The following is a 21,262-nucleotide window of genomic DNA, read 5'->3' as shown; positions in this document are numbered from 1 at the left end:
AATTACAATATAATCTGTGAAATAAAAAAGATCATCTCAATTTACCAATTTAGAATCTACATTTATCAGACTATGATGAAAGTTGGGACATCTAAAATTGGTAAGTATTTGAATCTCAGCAAGAGTTTAGAAGACTAAATAATTGTTAGGATTATTTAATGTGAGTCACACAGGTTTGGCTTCAAATTATCATCTTTATCTCAAGCGAAGTCAAGTGGACCTTAAGAAACACTACTATTAATAAAGCTAGTGGATGTGATGGAAATTCCAGGAGAATTATTCAAAACCCTAAAGGATGATCATGGTGTTGCATTCAATATGTCAGCAAATCTGGAAGACTTAGCAGTGGCCACAGGACTGGAAAAGGTCAAGCTTCATCCCAATCCCCAAGAAGGGTGGTACTGAAGAACGCTAACCATCAGACAACTTCACTTGTCTCCCATGCTAGTAAGGTCATGCTGAATGCTAGTATTCAGCATGATGCAAACCAAGAACTTCCAGATGTCCAAGCTGGGTTTAGAAAAGGAAGAGGAACCAGAGATCAAATTGCCAACATTTACTGGATAAAGCTAGGGAATTTCAGAAAAAATCATCTACCTCTGTTTCATCGACTATGCTGAAGCCTTTGACTGTGTGGATCATAATAAATTGTGCAAAGCTCTTAAACAGATGGAAATACCAGACCATCTTACCTGTCTTCCTGTGAAACTTGTATACAAGTCAAAAAGCAACAGTTAGAACCCTGGACAGAGCAACTGATTGGTTCAAGATTGAGAAAGGAGTATGACAGGGTTGTCTGCTGTCACTCTGCTTGTTTAACCTATATGCTGAGCACATGATGAGAAATGATGGGCTGGATGAGTTACAAGCTGGAATCAAGACAGGCAGGAGAAACATCAACAACCTCAGATATGTGGATGGTACCACCCTAATGGCAGAAAATGAAGAGGAACCAAAGAGCCTCTTGATGAGGGTGAAGAAGGACAGTGGAAGAGCCAGCTTAAAACTAAAAAAAAAAACAAAACAAAACACTGAGATCATGGCATCTGGTCCATTACTTCATGGCAAATAAAAGAGGAAAGTTCAGTTACTCATCTATGTCTGACTCTTTGTGACCTCATGGACTGTAGAAGAGGAGAAGGTGGAAGTAATGACAGATTTCCTCTTCTTGGGCTCTAAAATCATTCTGGATGGTGGTTTAGCCTTGAAATCACAAGACATTTGCTTCTTGGCAGGAAAGCTATGACAAACCTAGACAGAGTGCTGAAAAGCAGAGATGTTACTCTGCCGACAAAGGTCCATATAGTCAAAGCTACGATCTTCCCTGTGGTCACGTGCAGTTGTGAGAGTGGGACTGTAAAGAAGGCAGAATGCCAAAGAACTGATGCCTTCAAACTGTGGTGCTGAAGAAAACTCCTGAGAGTCCCTTAGACAGCAAGGAGATCAAACCAGTCAATCTTAAGCAAAATCAACCCTGAATACTTGTTGGAGGAAGGACTGATGCTGAAGCTGAATATTCAGTATTTTGGGCATCTGATGCAAACAGCTGACTCACTGGAAAACTCCCTGATACTGGGAAAGATAGAGGCAGAAGGAGAAGAGAGTGTCAGAGGTTGAGATGGCTGAGTGGCATCACCAATGCAATGGACATGAACTTGGGCAAACTTCGGGAGATGGTGAGGATTAGGGAGGCCTGGCATGCTGCAGCCCATGGGGTCACAAAGAGTCGGACATGACTGGGAAACTGAACAAGAACAATCTCAAGAATATTTTTTTCAAAAGCTATTTTTAAGAATAGTGAAAAAAGGCACACAGATACTAAATATAGAGTTAGCACTTGACAAATGTTCAATGGTAGTTATTTATTACTAAAGTATTAGAGAGGATAGCTACATTAAGTAATGAATTTATCAACAAAAGATAGAACAGTAAGTGACTTAATTATGTTTGCTTACAAGAATCTTGGTGACTTTCTATTAATAAAGAACTAGAGGGAATAGACAAACTATAAACTAAAGGAGTTGGGTTAGACAGAAAGTAATTAGATTAATAATTTATCAAGATAGGGAATAAAATGATGTATTAGTGCTAATTCCCTGGATGATCTTGCTCAATATTAAAACATACACATACACTCCAAGTTCTTTTAGAGAACTTGGTAGGTTGTTTGCCAAGTTGTTTGTATCCCTGGAAGGTCTTTCAAAAGACTAACAGTCTGTTTGCAAATACAGACAATGATCACTGCTTACACCACAAGTGCTATTTAGAGTTGCATCCAGAACAAACCACTTAAAGTTTAATTACTAATATATTATAGCATGTTTCTTCTGGGCAGATTGCAACAAGAAGAAATATGAGAAAATCCATTTGCATAAAAACCTTGAAATCTAAATAATTCATCCTTTCACTCATTACCAAAAAAAAAAAAGTGTCATTGAAATTTAAAAACAAGCTGGGTTGTAAATATAAGCATGATCAAGGACTGGTGATTATAAATTGATTTTTGCCTCTGTAATTAAAGGGGCAAACTCAGTGCAGCTCACTTGCAACGTAATAGTATCTCTACCAAAATGTTTCACTGTTCCTGAATAGAAAGAACAATGGGTTAAATAAACACTTATTCATTATGTAGAAAATTAGCTTATCTAACAGAAACTAGCAACTTGGCTATAAATTACTTAAATTCTCTAAAATAACTTGGGATAAAATTTTATCTTCATAACTGAGATAATGAAAATATCTAATTAATCAATGATCAAATTATATAATAATCAAAATATAGTGAATGAACAATGATAAATTTAATTATTAAGAACAGTATAAAATATTTTAAAAGAAAACAACTACAATTATGTAGTGAAATTATGTACTATAGAGTATAAAAAGACAAATAAAAGTTCATGCTTGATTGAGTATATTGGACATGAAGCTAAACCAAGCCTATTTATAAAAAGAAGACTGTGTATGTCTCTTTCACTGAGTATTCACAAACATCTACTGTTCTTTTCATAACTGTCTCTTGAATGCACTATATACAGCACAGACTGATAAAGACATTAGAACTACTCATCGAGAATATTTACGTGGAAATAAACAGAAAAGAAACATTTTTTTCATGTGTAATTTTGAAAATGTAATGTCAGCTGCTATTCATTATGCTTAGTCCTTCTTTGAGGCATTTACTTGCCATTCATTTATCTGAAACAATTTGACCTTGAGGAAGAAAGACTGGGAAACAAGAACGATATGAAAGGGAAAAAAAAACTGAGTAGAAAATTATTTTCTAAAGAAAAAATTAAAATAGCAAATTTTAAATATATTTCCATATTTATACTATATAGTCACACATATATGGAGAATGGACAATATAAGATGTAAAGGTAAGTCAAAAATTGAAATTATACAATTCTTAGGGAGATTTACATAAATCGATTTTTCCATTTCATCTTAATTCCCTAGGTGATTATTCTTTCAGTGTGGTTAAAAAAAACAAGGAGAGATATTATCACCTTTACAAGATACTAATTTTAATTTTACTGGATAGCTCCAGTACTATGCAACAAATCCTTAGATTCCTAGGGCAGTCTCCCTTACCACTGACTTTTATAATAATGGAGTTTAATTGATATCTCTGCATGTGCTAAGTCGCTTCAGTCATGTCCAGCTCTTTGCAACCTATGGACATGTAGCCTGCCTGACTCCTCTCTCCATGGAATTCTCCAGGCAAGAATACTGCAGTGGGTTGCCATTTCCTTCTCCAGGGAATCTTTCCAACCCAGGGATTGAACCCAAGTCTCTAAAGCTTCCTGCATTGGTAGGCGGGTTCTTTACCAATAGCGTCACCTACTTACAGCATAATGCTCTTCTTTCCTATGTCTCTTGGTCAGTTTCATATGCTCATAATTGTTGTACTTCTAGCCTTTGATGACTCTTCATTCTATCTGTATCAATCAGCTGTTTTGAGAGCTACTTTAGTAATTAACACATTAATTCATAATTGCAGGCACATAGAATTTAAGACCAGTTCAGTTCAGTTCAGTCATTCAGTTGTGTCCAACTCTTTGTGACCCCACTGACTGCAGCACACCAGGCTTCCCTGTCCATCACCAACTCCTGGAGCTTGCTCAAACTCATGTCCATTGAGTTGGTGATGTCATCCATTTATCTCATCCTCTGTCATCCCCATCTCCTCCTGCCTTCAATCTTTCCCAGCATCAGGGTCTTTTCTAATGACTCAGCTTTTCACATCGGGTGGCCAAAATATTGGAGTTTCAACTTCAGCATCAGTCCTTCTAATGAGCACTCAGGACTGATCCCCTTTAGGATTGACTGGTTTGATATCCTTGCAGTCCAAGGGACTCTCAAGAGTCCTCTCCAGCATGACAGTTCAACAGCATCAATTCTTCGGCGCTCAGCTTTCTTTATGGTCCAACTCTCACATCCATACATGACTACTGGAAAAACCACAGCTTTGACTATATGGACCTTTGTCGGTAAAGCAATGTCTCTGCTTTTTAATATACTTGGCTCCAAAACTGAAACTAGAGAAAATATTCCCTGGAATAGCAAAAATTTATGAAATAATAAAGACTGTTGTTTCTATTTGTTTAAGCTCTTTATTAATCACAGCACTTGGCAGAAAGAAAGCAAGGTGGTACAATAAGAAATGCCTATTAAAAAGTTGAAATATTTTGGAATGACTACCCTGGATTCTAAAAGTCACATGAAAATTATATTTCTACTTATTCTATTTAAAAACACTGAAGACACATGTTCTAGCACTGTATTTAAAATTTTACTTTTTCTTTACATCTCACCTTCTGGGGCCAGGCTCCACAGGACAAGTTACAAGTGAGAGCCCTACTCCTTGGTAATGTAATGATTTTTCACAGTGAGTGGAAGGAGTATTCTCGCAAACCACTTCACCAGTACAGCTAGAATAATTTAAACTCCAACTGGACTACATAAAGTATATCCTACTCAGCCTAAACAAAAATTACTCTCAATTCAAACTTCTTTTTAGTAGGGTTTGACAAATGCTAGTGGCCACTCAACTACTGTACTTGAGGGAAAATGTAATGAAAGTTAAAGCAGTAACAGCCAATATCTTACTTTTCCTGTTACAAAATCCTGTGTTCATGAACACACATTATCACAAAGGCCCCACCTAGGACCTTGGAAAGGTATCTGTGCTAGTGAGCAGCTTTGGTTCATTACCTTCTGGTAAATCATCTGCCTCTCTACCTATGAGTCATCCCTTACAGATCTGACTACTTCGATATGTCTCTACTAATTAACAAACAAACAAGTGAACAAGAACAAAAGAAAACATCATTAAGAAAGAAAAACCTTCATAACCATTCATTCTGAATAGGAAAATCTCTAATATCTCCTCTTCCAGTAACCTCATGAATCCTTTTCTACTTAGCTTTCCAAATCTCTGCTCCTGTCTCCATGAAAATTCCTCTAAAATCCCTCTCAGTATAACCACTAATGATGGCCTACAAATTCAAAATCGGATGTAGAATGTATTAACTAATTCTCATATGGCATGTTAACATACATGGCAGGTTGGTGACACTCACTTTTTTATGACTACATTCTGATTTTCTTCCTATCTCTCTAATCATTTTTAGTACCTTCCTCTGCCCTCCCTTTAAAAGACCACTGTCTCCAGAGTTCACTTTACTACATTCTCACTCTATACTCTTTGCATAAATTTCCAGTTCATACATCGTTGGAAAGTCTAAAATACGTGTTTACATTAGATTCGACTGATAAGCTACACCTGCACCTCTGATGGGCACTTCGAATCAAGGTGATTAAAATTAAACTGTTTTCCCTTTATCAACATGGAAATTTTCAAAGTTAAAAAGAGAGAGGATTACTGCAACGAACACTCAGCTTTCAACGCCCAACACTTGAGACTAACAAACATTCCTGATCTCACATTATACATCCCCCATAAAGCTTTGTTTCATATTTTATTTTATTTTATTTGATGTTAAATAAAACCCTAAGTTTTATGCCTTTCCATTTGTAAATACATCAGTATGCATCTCTAATTAATAAGGGCTTTTAAAAAACATAGCCAATAAAATCAACAATAAATTCTAAATAACAGCTATTACCAAACTGAGCCTGTGTTTCAAAGAGCTCTTCAGAAAGCTGGTTGTTCAAACTAGAACCTAAATCCCACAAAGAGCATTTAATTATTATGTATCTGAAGTCTCTCTTTAATTCTATAATATCACTTGTATTCAACCTCTTTTTCCTTGATATAGCTTTGATTGTTTTTGTGTGTGTGTGTGTGTGTGTGTGTGTGTGTGGTTATACCTGATTTTTTCCACCGGTTTTGGTATGTCCTATAAACTGATAACTGGGACTTCCTTGGTGGCTCAGTGGTAAAGGATTGCAGGTAAATTTCCTGCCAAGCAGGAAACACAGGTTTGATCCCTGGGTTGGAAGATCCCCTGGAAAAGGAAATGGCAACCTAAATCCCATCGACTGAGGAGCCTGGTCTATGGTCCATGGGATCGCAAAAGAGTCAGACGTGACTCAGTGACTAAACAAGAATAAACTGGTAATCAGATCTAAAGTCCTAATAAACTATAGGACCAATTTTTTAAATTAAAGAATACCTCATAAATTATATATTTCTCACTGCATCACATCCTGATGAATATAATATACAATTGTTCCACTTTTAGTAATAATGAGACTTAATTTCAGGTTCAGGTAATTTCAGCCTGAGACCTAACTTCCAAAATCTCCTATCAATATCCATCTGGTAACAGTATCCACTGATGGCCATCACCTAGATCTATTATTTTAGTATAGGTTGCAAAGTGGTGATTTTTCTAATTTTATTATCCCCCTGCATTTGTTGGAGATTATCTTCAAGAATGAATTTCCCTAACAAAGAAACTGTTCATATAATATAGGCAAGATAAGTGCTTGATCTTTTCTCTTAAATTATCTATTAAAATTAACTTATCTTTCTCCTTCTCACTTACTCTTATACCTGTATTTGGTTACACAGCACCTGAGTCAAAGTTTTTCATCTATTCTGCAATTCCTCCTTCCCCTCATTCATGTGTATTTTAGCCAGGTTTTACTTATCTCTAGAGCTTTTCACTGCTCTCTGCTTCTCCACTGCTTATCAGTGGCCACAAAATCAGACTCTAGAACTCTGGCCTTGATTTGCAACTCATCCTCCACCCAACTGCTAAATCAATAATTCAAGATACTGAATCTGATAGTATCATTAAGCAGTTTAAAATGCTTAAATCCTTCAACAGTTACTCAACACCTTAAGGTAAAATCCAAATAAACCTTTCACAATCCCTGCTTTTGTGCCAATCACATTTCCTATGAGCTTTCACTGAGATTTCTGGACTGCAGTTCTACTTAGCTATGTTAGTCATCTGAACTTGCAGCCAGTTTTCACATCTTTGTACCTGATAATTTCTAAACCTGGAATCTCAGTCTCCTTTGTTTCTGATTTTCGAATCAACATTCAGCCTTTCAGATTGAACTCAAAAGTCAACTATTCAATAAAGTCTTCTCTCATCCTCCCAGACAGAACAGGCATTTTGATCTGTGTATTTGTTGCAGCCTTTAGGAAGACGAGATCATACCTACTACATGGTTGAATGATCTGTGTACACATCTATCTCTTTCAATAGACAGAAAGCTCCTCAAAAACAAAGGCATTTTCATCATTGTTGAATTATGGTTGGTCCAGTGAAGCATATTAAGTCTGTTCTTTGCTGCCTACTAAAAAGTTCCCCCTAAACTCAGTTTTGTTCTATGGTTTTCATTCTCTTTACTCACACTCAGAGCACGTGAGAGCTCACTTGTTATCCAGTTTCCTATCTTCTGTTACCTACAGTGTAGCTTCGCTCATAGTCTACTAACTAAGGTGGTTTCTTTGCCACATAGAAAAAGCCTTATTACCAACCCCATACATATGCTTTGCTTATTCTTACTTTTTTTTTTTTTTTGCTCATATGAAGTATGATACCTCTATGAAGTGTCCGTCCTCCTTTCTGCAAGATTTTTTAACAAGATTTTCTTTGGGTGATGACCAAGAAGCAACTTTAACAGTGGATGTTCAGAGGCTGCCTCATTTATAATTTAAAAAGGTAAGTTTACAAGGTTTGACCACAGACTTTGTTAGCTGGATCCGCCCCCCAGGTATGTATATATGCTTTGTCTTTTTAAAGAGACTATAAAATTCTCAATAGTAAAATCAAACATCTCTTCCTAAACACATACTGAGAATGCTACTAAACATAGTAGATGCTTTAAATGCTTAAATGAATGAAAAAGTAAATGAATAGCTATTACTAAATGAATAGATATACTTCTGTAGTTCGAATCACCTTGAAAGTTACCTTCAATGTCACATTACCTTTTTTACCATTATCACTCTTATTTTAAAATAAAAAATTAAATATTGGAACACAGAATACAATGATCAATCTTCGAAAGATAATTCTTAAAATAACATAGTTAAAATCCATATACATATAACAATAACCCAAATAACAAAGATTAATCAAGTCAAGCTTGCCTGTGAATTCTTTTATTTCATTATATTCTCTAGTTTATTGAATAGTTTCTAAATTGCTTCAGAGATAATGAACCACCTCAAGCTATGTTTTAGGATTAGTAATTTTGATGATGCTATTTCATTTTTTCCTTCCTTTGTCTTTCACGTCAACTAAACAGAGAAAAGTAATTTGAACAATCTCTTCATACATTTTGTAAGCAATGAAACCCAATGACTGAAATTATGGGGAAAGAATTCCTTCATTTTATCTTTAACATTACATATGTCACTATTTACAATAAGATACAGGCAAGGGAATAAGAATTGAACACTGGAACCAAGCCCCTATAACTGAAAAATCAGATCAATAACTATGTTGTTAGAAACTAATAATGCCATATTCATTTAAAATGGAAAAATGTCTCTGAATAATATGCTCATTTAGTGAAGGCTAAGGTTGCATGTTGACTATATAACCTTAAGTGTTACAGAGTTATTCTCAATTACTCATGAAAGGTTAAAAGAAATGCACTTAAACCTAAAAAAAAAAAAAAAAAACCTTGGAGAAGGAAATGGCAACCCACCTCAGTATTCTTGTCTGGAGAATCCCATGGACAGAGGAGCCTGGCGGGCTACAGTCCATGGGGTCACAAAGAGTCAGACACAACTGAGCAACTGAGCACACACTAACATACCAAATTAGGAAAATTCAGAAGTTTGAATTTTTTCATTCTTACTTACTGCCTTTGCCAAAGTGATCCTGATATAGAACAGGTAGTCATAAATATTCTTCCTTGTAAACATATTTGGGAGCATTCATTTAATGCTTCAACTACCTTATTATCTTGGACAACTACATCTCCCATTATTATTTGTAATACTGTATCTACCTCTTCCTATATAGAGCTAATAAATAATTTTGAATATACATAAACCTTATTGAATTATATATATACTACATACTAAAGAGCATGTAATTTTTATCTTATTAGTAATTTAAAAATACCCACCATGTGCAGAAATGTATCAAGTAGCCTGATAACTTCACTTTCCAAATCTGATGAAAATCATTTTTTTAATTATATCCTTCTTCAGTTAATTTTCCTGGCGCATTAATGTGATCAGAAGCATTTAGAATTTGTTATTCACATTGTAAGATGTTGTGAAAGCTTACTTCTCTTTCTCATTGCATAGAGATCCTATTAGGAGTGATAGACTATAACTGCAAAGACGGATACACACCCCAAGGCTTCACGACAATCTTCAAAGCACATTCTTACTGACATTGTGAGGTGTCTTTTTCATTCAACCACATCTTTTTATCCCTTCACTTGAACAAACACTCACCTAGAAAAACTGGTAGAATATTAATTTTAAATGAGAGATCTCAAAAGATAAAAGTGTGTGTGTGTGTGTGTGTGTGTGTGTGTGTATGATGTGCTCAGTTGGGTAGGTGCTTAATTTAGTTTCATGCTGGTCTGACATAACTTAAGACTTGCATTTTAGTATTTAAAGACACGATCATCAAAGTTTTTAATCCCTCCTGCAACAATAAAAGATAACATCAAGTGCTGTGGTAAAATATTTCCAGGACAAATTCACTCTCATTATAATGCCTGGAAATAACCTAATCTCTCTCTCTCTATTTATTTATTTATTTTTTTTTACTATTTCTCTATTTGTAATTCCTTTCTTCTTTATTCATTCCTTCTTCCCTTTCTTTCAACCATACATGGTAAATGTAAAAAATTCCCTGTAGATGAGACATCTGATATTTCAGACTTACTCCTGGACTTTCTGTAACATGTACAAAGGATACAATCAACTCTTAACTGATCAGCTCCCTACTATCCTAGGGCCCCCGCTTTTATTCATGCTATTGTAATTTACCATATTGTCCTTCTGAAAATATTACTTCTCTGTCATCAGTTAAAATGTAAAATGGTAAAATAACTTAGAACATTTTAACACTCCTATGTTTTTGCCAGCATGGAATACTGTCCTATAACTCTTTTCTCAGGCCCCTGAAACAAACACTAACGCAGGCCTGCCTCACATAGCTTTCCCTTGTGTCTTTTCAAGTGTAATTCTATGGCAAACAGACATCTGTGTATCTTAACTCGTGTGTCTTAAACAAAACTTAACCCAATGTATGGCAAAAAACACTACAGTATTGTAAAGTAATTAGCCTCCAACTAATAAAAATAAATGAAAAAAATAAAAACAAACAAAAAAAGAGAGTGAAAAATAAAAAGCAGACTATGCAGAAAAAAAAAATAAATAAAATAAATAAAACTTAACCCAAAGTTCTCAAGATTCTTTCTGTAGTTTTCTTCAGGAGGGTCTCCTTATACTTACTCCTCTTATGTATTTCAGGGTCAGAAGGTGAAGGATGTTCTCCCTAAAGCTGCCTCTAGAACATTTCTTTTTATGTTTAATTATAAATCCCTACTTCTTTGTTTTTCATTCAACCATATCCTTATCCCACATCCTTATGCTATCTGTATCTCTACAATAAGTACCTCCATATTTTACTATTTTCCTGATAGCTCTCCCTCAAAGACTGAGGAATTATTACCAGTCTCATGATTTTGCTGCAAGGTCAGCCATCATCCTAGGTGACTTCAGGGTACATATGGACAATCCACCCAATACCATATCTTAACTAATATTTTAACTTGTCCATTTCAATGACCATTATTCCCACTGCTCTTTAACCATTTGTTCCCATGATTATGTCCTAAAAATTGTCATCACTCTGAACTACCCTCAACTAGTCTACTCTGAAATCTTACATTCAAATATTCTACTTTTTAAATATTACCGTTCTGGTTCTTTCACCTCTTTAAATATGTCATAGCTACTTTTCTCACACAGCTTCTATCACTTCCTCTTTCCCTGCATTTTCAAACTCTATTCTTACCCCTGAAGTCTATCAGCTTTTCCTTGTCTAATGTCTTGTGCTAATCATTCTGGACATCATGATTGATAACACAACATACTCTCTCATGACCACCTCATTTTTCTGTATTCCTGTTATTTCACTAAAACCACAAGTCTGAACTCTGAATTCATGCTAACACCAGATTTGTCTTCTTCTTTATCACAGTAGATATGGATCCATTTTCAAGCCTGGTATCATTTCAAGTGATCGCCCTGAAAAACTGAGCTTGTCCCTCAGCACCAGTCATTGTGACAGGCAGAATAATGGTCTCAGGTACGTCCACTTCCTAATCCCTACAAACCGTACATGTGGTAGGTTACATGGCAATGAGGACTTTGGGTAGCAGATGAAATTAAATTATTAACAGTTTCCTTTAAAACAGAGATTACACCCTGGTTTATTTGCAGATATCTGATTTAATCACCAAGATCCTATAAGTGTGAATGATGGGGCTAGAAGAATCATTTTCAAATGTTGAAATATGACAAAGTATTGGCTAGTCATTGCTGGATTTTAAGACAGAAGTGGGTCATAAGACAATGAGTTCAGTCAGCATCTAGAATCTGGAAAAGACAAGGAGGTGGATTTACCCTAGAGACTAGGGCAGAAAATAATGCAGCCCTGTTGACACCTCAATTTTAGCTACTAAAACACATGTCATATTTCTGACTTGACAAGCTATAAAGTAATAAACTTGCATTTTTTTAAGTTTCTGAATTTATGGTAATTTGTTACAGCAGCAAACATAAACTAATACACCCATCTACCTTTTACTTCCCCATGTCTAGAATTCAATTCCATTTTCTTCTGTAGGTGTTACATAGTTGGTACTCAACCCTTGATTAAAAAAGAGGCAACTCTGAGTGTTCCATTGAGAAGTTTGTGGTCATAAGGCATAGTTTTCCTTAACTTTACATTTTTAATTCACAAATTCCTGTGAAGGTACATTCATCCTCATCAACTTTTCAGCCATTTAAAAGTTCAGTTTCACCTTAAGCACATTTTACCCACTTTCAATAAAACATTGCTCAAGTTACCCTCTTTTCCATATTCTCTCCTTCTGGAATGGAAGAAACCTTGATATTGTTAGAAAAAGGGAGAACATAATTTTCCCTTTTCCCCATAACCAAAGCTATAGTTCTATCTCTTCCTTCTAATTCTTATTCAGACTTTGTGAAAGTGTAGTTTCCTTTTCTTATTCTTCCTAAGCCTTTGTTGCCAGTCTGCTTCTTCCCTGCACCCACTACCTGTTGAATGTTTTAATCCTTTATGTTTACAGCAATTTTAGGTTAACAACAAAAAAAGAGAGAAAGACAGAAATTTTAGTATAATCTCTGCTCCCACACATGGATAGCCTCCTCAATTATCAACAGCACTCATCAGAATGGTACGTTTGTTATTAAAAATGAACCTATGTTGAGACATTGTAATTACTTGGATTCCACAGTTACCTTAGGGTTCACTCTTGGATGCTGTACATTCTATGGGTTTTGAGAAGAGTGATGACATATAACCATTATTATAATATCATATACAGTATTTTCACTGCCCTAAAATTCCTTTCTGTTTCACCTAGTCATCTTCCCACCACAACACTACAAGGAACAAGTAATCTTTTCATTGTTCCATAATTTTGCTATTAACACGATTTCACATATTTGAAATATAAAGTATTTAGTCTTTTCACTTAGTGGCTTCTAAGTGGTCTCTTTCACCTAGTGATGTGCATTTGAGATTCTTCTATTTATTTTCATGACTTGATAGCTCATAACTTTTTACTATTAAATAATATACCAATGTCAATATAAAACAGTTTATTCATCCATTCACTTGCTGCAGGATAAACTGGCTACTTCCAAGTCTTAGCAATTATGAATAAAGCTGATATAAATATCCACAGGAAGGCTTTTGTGCAAACGTAAATTTTCAACTCCTTTAGGCATATACTAAGGAGTGTAATAGCTGGAGAATATAGTAAGAGTATGTTTACTTTTATAAGAAACTATCAACTGTCTTCCAATGTGGTTGCACTATTTTGCTTTCACACCAAAATGAGAGTTTCCATTGCTCTATGTTCTCAAGAGCATTTGGCGTTGTCAGTGTTTGGGATTTTGGCCATTCTAACAGGTATATGGTGGTATATTACCGTTGTTTTAATTGCCTTTCCCTAATTAATGTGGAGAATATTTTCAAAAGCTTATTATCCATCTGTATATCTTCCCTAATGAGGTAGCTGTTAAAGCTTTTGGCAGATTTTTAAATTGAGGCAAGTGCTTTCCTTCTGAGTTTTAAGAGTTCTTTCTGTATTTTGGATAATATCCATTATCAGATGTGTCTTTTGCAAATATTTTCTTCCAGTTTGTTGCCTGTCTTCTACTTCTCTCAACATCATTTTCTGCAGAGCAGAAGTTCTTAATTTTAATGAAGCCAGCTAGCCAATTCTTTCTTTACTGTATAATGTCTTTGATATTATATATAAAAAGGCACTATCATATACAAGGCTATCCAGGTTTTCTCTCACGTTATTCCAGAAAGTTATAGTTTGCATTTTACACCTAGCTCTATGAGCTATTTTGAGTCAACCTTTGTGAAGAATAAGTGGATTTTTGCCACATTCTAATAACAACTACACTTAGAGGAAGTTAACTATTTCTTCTAAGTAAAGGCCTACTCTCTTGTTTGCTTATGTATGTATGTATCTATTTATAATTATACAAAACATACTGTTTAAAAATAGCATATCTCCCTCCCTCATTCCTCCTCATGCCTCATAAAATGGCAACCACCATTTTATGTTTTGTTTCTATTAATATAAATTTGAGTACTTTCAATAATTCATAAAGTGAAACTAATGGATTTGTCTTTTGTCTTTCTTGTTTTGAAACTTCCTTAAAGTTTCATTAATAATTGACTTCAGTGCTCAACCAATTGCACTATTTTGAAGATTCTTATTATAAATTGAAGTCTATGCACAGCAAATTTGGTCTTGGTACAGAGATAATTTGAACTTTTGTATCTCTGCATGGCCACATTTGATTTACAATATGCTAAACTACTGAGGCAAACATTAACCTTTATCCTAACTTCTAACTTGAAGAATTATCTGGCAAACAATCAATTGAAAAACTGAAACCCATTATGAAAAATAAAAAGGAGAAAGAAAAAAGAGGAGGAGGGAGAACATGAAGGAGAAATCACACACACACACACACAAAGGAGGAGGAGACACACACACACATTACATTAAATATGAGGCTGCATAATTAGAATATGAATATGGGGAAAATATTTATTAGATGGCTACTTGATATAAGTATTAACATTATTTCTCAGTTGGATCGGAAAATATGACAGTTTTCTAGAAATCACTTTTAAAATCTTGTTACTGCATCATAATAGATTTTCTGGCATATATAAAATGCTGTTCATCTTTTACAATACTCAAAAGTAAATAAAGCCATTCAGAGACAGGACACAAAATTTGGCTCTCCACTGTCACTAAATGAGGTAAAACCAAGTAAGATTTAATTTAAGTATTTCCTTGAAATCATTTTTACATACTTCCCAAATTTTTTGAAAACCTAATATCCTAACTCTGGAAAACTTAAGGTAAAAACTATTACTTCATGAAGCTGACTGATTGCAGTGTCCTTTGAATAAAATCCAAGTACTACTCATTTATAGTTCAAGTGTTTATGATGAGTTCTTCTGTTACACAGAAAAAAAATATTTGAAGCCAATATCCTTAAAAAGCTACTTAATACTCTTTGGTAACACATACACAGAAGTGAACAAAGGGTATCTAAAACACAAAAAGCTTACCAAGGCTTTCATTTATTCTACAAGGTGTTAGAAGACTCTCAAAAATATGAGAACATCCTTTATGTTTACCAGCTCTCAAAAAATGATGAAAACATATAAATATCCTGAATTACAAATGAATGAAAAAGCAAGCAAGCAAAAACCCCAAAGAAAATGGGAGATGATAATTATCTCCCATTGCTTAGTTTTTAAATTTACATTCAAGACTACATGCTATCAAAGGAGGAGCCATTTTGTTAAGGGATTCCTTTGGAGAAAGATACTTGACAACGGACGACACTACACAATGCTATAGAAAGATGAAACAGTGGGTAGCCTAGGATGTAACTGTTAGGTAGCAAATGAGTCACTATAAAGTAAAAGCAAGACTATAAATACTGAAAAATATCTTGAATGTATGTAACTATTACAACATGTTTATAACCTAAGTTCCTCTTTTTATCCTCAAATATAATTTCTTATTCCTCTATCACGAAGTTTATTATCCAAACGGAAAAAAAAAAAAAATCTGTGATTCTATTTTTATGAGTAGTGAGACCCGACCAGAGTGCTTAAGGACAAACTTACTAATGAACAAGATGGGATAATGTTCCTAGGAAAGGTAGAAAGGAAAAAGGGGGAATGTAAGGAGCCAATGGGAGCTGAGAAGGAAATTTAAACTATTGGAAGTCTGTATATAACAGACACATGACAACATTCATCTCTTTGTCTGCTTCCATAGCATCTCCTTTGAAGAAGGAATGTGGCTATCTGTCACTATGACTGATGCACAGAATCACAGACATGTCACAGCATTAAGGAGCTTCATGATCACGAAGACAGGCTGCTTTAAAGTGAACTTTGACTGAGCTTAAATATGGGGCCCAGCTGTCAAACTGCACATGGCTCCCTTCCAATCTGTTATCATTAAAATGATGGTCTGAACTGACTGTAATTTGAAATGATAGGATTACTAGAAGAGACAGGTTAACTCTGTGTCAAGACTGAAAATCATGAGTTGTCTACTATTAAAAATGTTCATTTTAATCATCCATTAGAAGTAAATGTTAACAAAGGTGTTATCATTTTGAGCATTTAATAAAGTCATTACTAAATTTCATGGAAACCTAAGAATGTTATATAATAAAAAATATATGATACAACATGGATGAGAGGATAAATCAAAAGTTAAAAATAAGGAAAACTGCATCTTTTATCAATTGGAATTTATCAAAACAAAGGAAGTAACTAGTCTTTTCCTTTAGGAACAGTTAAGTTGATTTTTTGTAGCAAACTTTAAACATTTAATTCACATTATTTTCAAATAAAAACGAGTTGTATAGGACAGAACGATAAAAATTATAAATCCTCTGTGACTTTATTCCCTATGTGCATCTGAGAGAATCATAATGTTTCAGCAAAAACATAATGTGCCATGATTTAAGGAAAAATTTAGTGGTTCTAAATCTGCAGTACTCTCTGTATGAGCCTGACGAAAAATCAATTTTCCAAAATATTTTTCAATGCAACAATTTTAATCATCCTGACAAAGTGAAAAACAAGATAAGTAGTATCAGAAATGTGCCTTCACTGAAAGTCACAAAATGTAGATACATTAACAAAGTGGCAATATTTTTTATTAATCACAGAATGTTAACAAGCATTTAGAACAAGCATGTGTAAGTAGTAGGTGCTCAATAAATATGTGCTACAAAAATATTATGGGCTTCCTAGGTAGCTCAGACGGTAAAGCGTCTGCCTGCAATGAGGGAGACCCAGGTTCAATCCCTGGGTGGGGCAGATCCCCTGGAGAAGGAAATGGCGAGCCACTCCAGTACTCTTGCCTGGAAAATCCCATGGATGGAGGAGCCTTGTAGGCTGCAGTCCATGGGGTCGCAAAGAGCTGGACATGACTCAGCGACTTCTCTTTCTTTCTCTTTCTACAAAAATATTGGATTGTGATAGCTGTATCATTTGTAAAATTATAGTTCTACAATATTCAAGGTGGATTTTCAGCAGAATAAATATGAAATATTTCAACAATTAGCTGAAAGAATACAAACTAATCATATATAATAAACAGATTATTAATTATATCACTGGAATTCAAGATTTTTTGGAATCTATTTTTATTAAAAATGTTAGGATCTGAAATTATCCTCAGCTGACATCCAGCCTCTTTGCAGTAAATTATAAGTTAAACAGTATATGAACTTAGAACTTCCAGATGTGCAAGTTGGATTTAGAAAAGGCAAAGGAACCAGGAATCAAATTGCCAACATTCACTGGATCATAGAAAAAGCAAGATAATTTCAAAAAAACATCTACTGCTTCACTGAATAAGCTAAAGCCTTTGACTGTGTGGATCGCAACAAACTGTGGAAAATTCTTAAAGAGACAGGGATACCAGACCGCTTTTTCTGCCATCTGAGAAACCTGTATGCAGGTTAAGAAGCAAAAGTTACAACAGGACATGGAATTATGGCCTGGATCCAAATTGGGAAAGGAGTACATCAAGGCTGTAGAATGTTACCCTGCTTATTTAACTTATATGTAGAGTATATCATGTGAAATGCCGGGCTGGATGAAGCAGAAGCTGGAATCAAGATTGCTGGGAGAAATGTTAATAACCTCAGATATGTAAATGACACCACCCTTATGGCAGAAAGCAAAGAGGAACTAAAAAGCCTTTTGGTGAAGGTGAAACAGGAGGGTGAAAAAGCTGGCTTAAAACTCAACATTCAAAATACAAAGATCATGGCATTTGGCCCCATCACTTCGTGGCGAATAAATAGGGAAACAGTGACAGACTTTACCTCCTTGGGCTTCAGAATCACTGTGGACAGTGACTATATCCATGAAATTAAAAGACACTTTCTCCTTGAAAGAAAAGCTTTGAGAAAACTAGACAGCATATTAAAAAGCAGAGACATTACTTTGCCGACAAAAGTTCATATAGTCAAACCTATGGTTTTTCTAGTAGTCATGTGCAGATGTGTGAGTTAGACCATAAAGAAGATTGAGCACTGAAGAAGTGATGCTTTCTAATTGTGGTTTTGACGAAGATCCTTGAGTATCCCTTGGACTGCAAGGAGATCAAACCAGTCAATCCTAAAGGAAATCAGTCCTAAATATTCACTGGAAGGACAGATACTGAAGCTGAAGCTCCAATACTTTGGCCACCTGTTGTGAAGAACTGACTCATTGGAAAAGACCCTGATGCTGGGAAAGACTGAAGGCAGGAGAAGAGGAGGACTGAGGATGAGATGGTTCGATGGCAGCAATGACTCAATGGATATGAGTTTGAGATGGTGAGATGGTGAAGGCAGGGAGGCCTGGCATGCTGCAGTTCATGGGGTCATGAAGAGTTGGACATGACTGAGTGACTGAGCAACAACAAGGACAATAAGTTAAACAGTGGGTCCTAAAGGTCAAGTTATAGTTATACAATATAACTGCTTTAATCCAACACAAAATAACCCACTGTCCTTTATATTGTCTATTATAGTTGATAGTTTAACTGGAAATTGGTTTTCATATTTTAAAAAAGGAGACTGGTCACAATTCATCCAAGATTTTGATGATTTTGATTAGATTTGCTAGATTTGATTAGATTTTGCTAATTTGATTAGATTTGAAGGTGGATCCTATAAGGAAACAAGAATAAATGGTGAACAACACAACTTTACTATCGATCAGTAACCCTTCCTCATCCCCACAATGGACTCAGTAGTGAAATTATAAACTGTAAGTAAATTATAAATTATAATTCATTAACAAATAAATATGGGGCTTCCCAAGTGGTGCTAATGGTAAAGAACCTGCCTGCCAATGTAGGAGATGTTAGTAGACACAGCTTCAATCCCCTGGAGGAGGGCATGACAGCCCACTCCTGTATTCTTGCCTGGAGAATCCCATAGACAGAGGAGCCTGGCAGGTTACAGTCCATAGAGTCACAAAGAGTTGGACCCAACTAAATTGACTTGAAAGTGAGAGTGAAAGTCAATCATTGGTGTCCAGCTCTTTGCGACCCCATGGACTATACAGTCCAAGGAATCCTCCAGGCCGAATACTGGAGTCCATAGTCTTTCCCTTCTCCAGGGGACCTTCCCAACCCAGGGATTGAACCCAGGTCTCCCACATTGCAGGAAGATTCTTTACCAGCTGAAGTGACTTAGCACACGCAAATATAATAATACTGTATGTATTGACTCTGACCCCTGGCTCTCCAAAAAAAGTTTAATTGGTCTTAGTTTGATATTTCTGCAAATTAGAGGGTGTTTACAGATAGTCAGTACTTCAAGCCTCTGCTGGATGGAGACTTGAGGTGGAGTAGTTGTAAATAGAGTAGGCAGAACACATATGCTGAACCACAACCTCTAATATCACTGCTTAGAAAGATGAGAAGCAGACAGATCAACCTGGAACATGACTGTAAGCATGGGGTGACTTTCTGATCAAAGGAGTCTGGCAGGCTTTGTGACTAAAAGCAAAGATTCAAGCAGAGCTGTGTTGTATAAATAGCAGCAGCAGCAGCTATAGAGCAAAGTGCAGTTTTAACACATGTATAATGTAGAAATGACCACTGGCCACTCAGTCCTTTTTGTCACTTAGTCTATGTGGATAGTGATTGCTATAGAAGTGGCATTTTTCATAGAAAAATCAAAGATTTTAATATGACCATTCTTCTTTGGGAGAACATATAAGGTCAGCTAGGAAACATCAGTTGGCTGTGACTGTAATAGTAAATCTACTTAAACTTGACTGAATATAGCAGGGTTAGATGTCCACCACATGTGAAAATAGAAGATGTTCTGTCTAGTTAAAAATGAAACATAAATATCTTAAAATTAAATAATACATGTAAATTACCTAGATCAATACCTGTTGCATACAAGTACCAAATAACTGCTTATTTCAATTGCTAATGATAAATTAATAAACTTTCATTGATCCCAAATGATCATGAAGTAAATTATTCTATCAAATTATAGTTACACAGAAGGATTAAACATGAGAGAATTACAGTACAATAAAATGTGTGGAACACTAAAATAATTCTGGTTGTGGGAAATTTAAGCTGTCATGGATAAAGCTGCACTTATCAGCTGACCCATATAAGCAGCTTAGTAAGAAAATACCAATTCTATTTATGAGATTTTGATTTCCAGTCTTCTCTTGAGAAATGCCTGCCGATCAGTGGTCTTTCTGAGTTCCACAGTTACTAAGTTTCAATTCAAAGTGATTAAAAAAAAAAAAAAAAGAGCTTGAAGCATTGACATCAGCTCTGATGTTCTTATTGTTCAATTCTTCAAAATTCTAGAAGAAATTCATATATCCAGTTCCTTAATCCACACCATACTTCTTTTCAAAAGCCCATACATTAAATTCACATAAGACACATCTTTAAAAGTTTCCCTCTATTCGTCTTTATCATTCATTCATTCATTTAGTCACACACTGATTTTTTAAGCAGATATTTTTGAGGGCATACTATAGTTTCAGACACTATGCAAGGAAGCAGGGACACAGCAGTGACTCCTGCTATGCTACCCATAGGAGGCAGGACTCCTACCCGCAAGGAGCTGACAATGTCATAGGTAAGGCAGATATTATTCAAGTAATCATAAAAATATAAATTACAATAATAATAATTGTTAAATGAAGAGTCCTACATTGTGATATGACATTATCTAAGAGAGGGAGCCAACTTAAGATAGAGTAAAAAATGGTTTCCTTATGTAATTAATGATTGCCTAGGGGCAAAAACGAAGACACCAACTTGATGCATGCGAGTCTGAGTAAACTCAGGGAGGCCTGGCGTGCTGCAATTCATGTGGTCGCAAAGAGTCGGACACGATTGAGCGACTGAACTAACTGAACTGACTGGCTGATCCTGTTTGCAGGGCTTCCCTTGTAGCTCAGTCGATAAAGAATCTGCCTGCAGTGCAGGAGACCCA

The 21,262-nt window shown here is 35.4% G+C and overlaps 1 protein-coding gene across 2 annotated transcripts in view; it reads right to left on the bottom strand.

The window, feature by feature from the left end:
* The window catches only part of GRID2 (glutamate ionotropic receptor delta type subunit 2), a 1,570,085-nt gene that overhangs the window by 1,308,601 nt on the left and 240,222 nt on the right, over window positions 1-21,262 (bottom strand). The gene's annotated exons all lie outside the window — the stretch shown is intronic.

Source organism: Cervus canadensis, chromosome 19 (genome assembly GCF_019320065.1).
Source record: "Cervus canadensis isolate Bull #8, Minnesota chromosome 19, ASM1932006v1, whole genome shotgun sequence".
In the NCBI taxonomy this organism is placed as follows: domain Eukaryota; kingdom Metazoa; phylum Chordata; class Mammalia; order Artiodactyla; family Cervidae; genus Cervus; species Cervus canadensis.
Note: the sequence above shows the minus strand (reverse complement) of the source record. Positions and strands in the feature narration are given on the sequence as shown.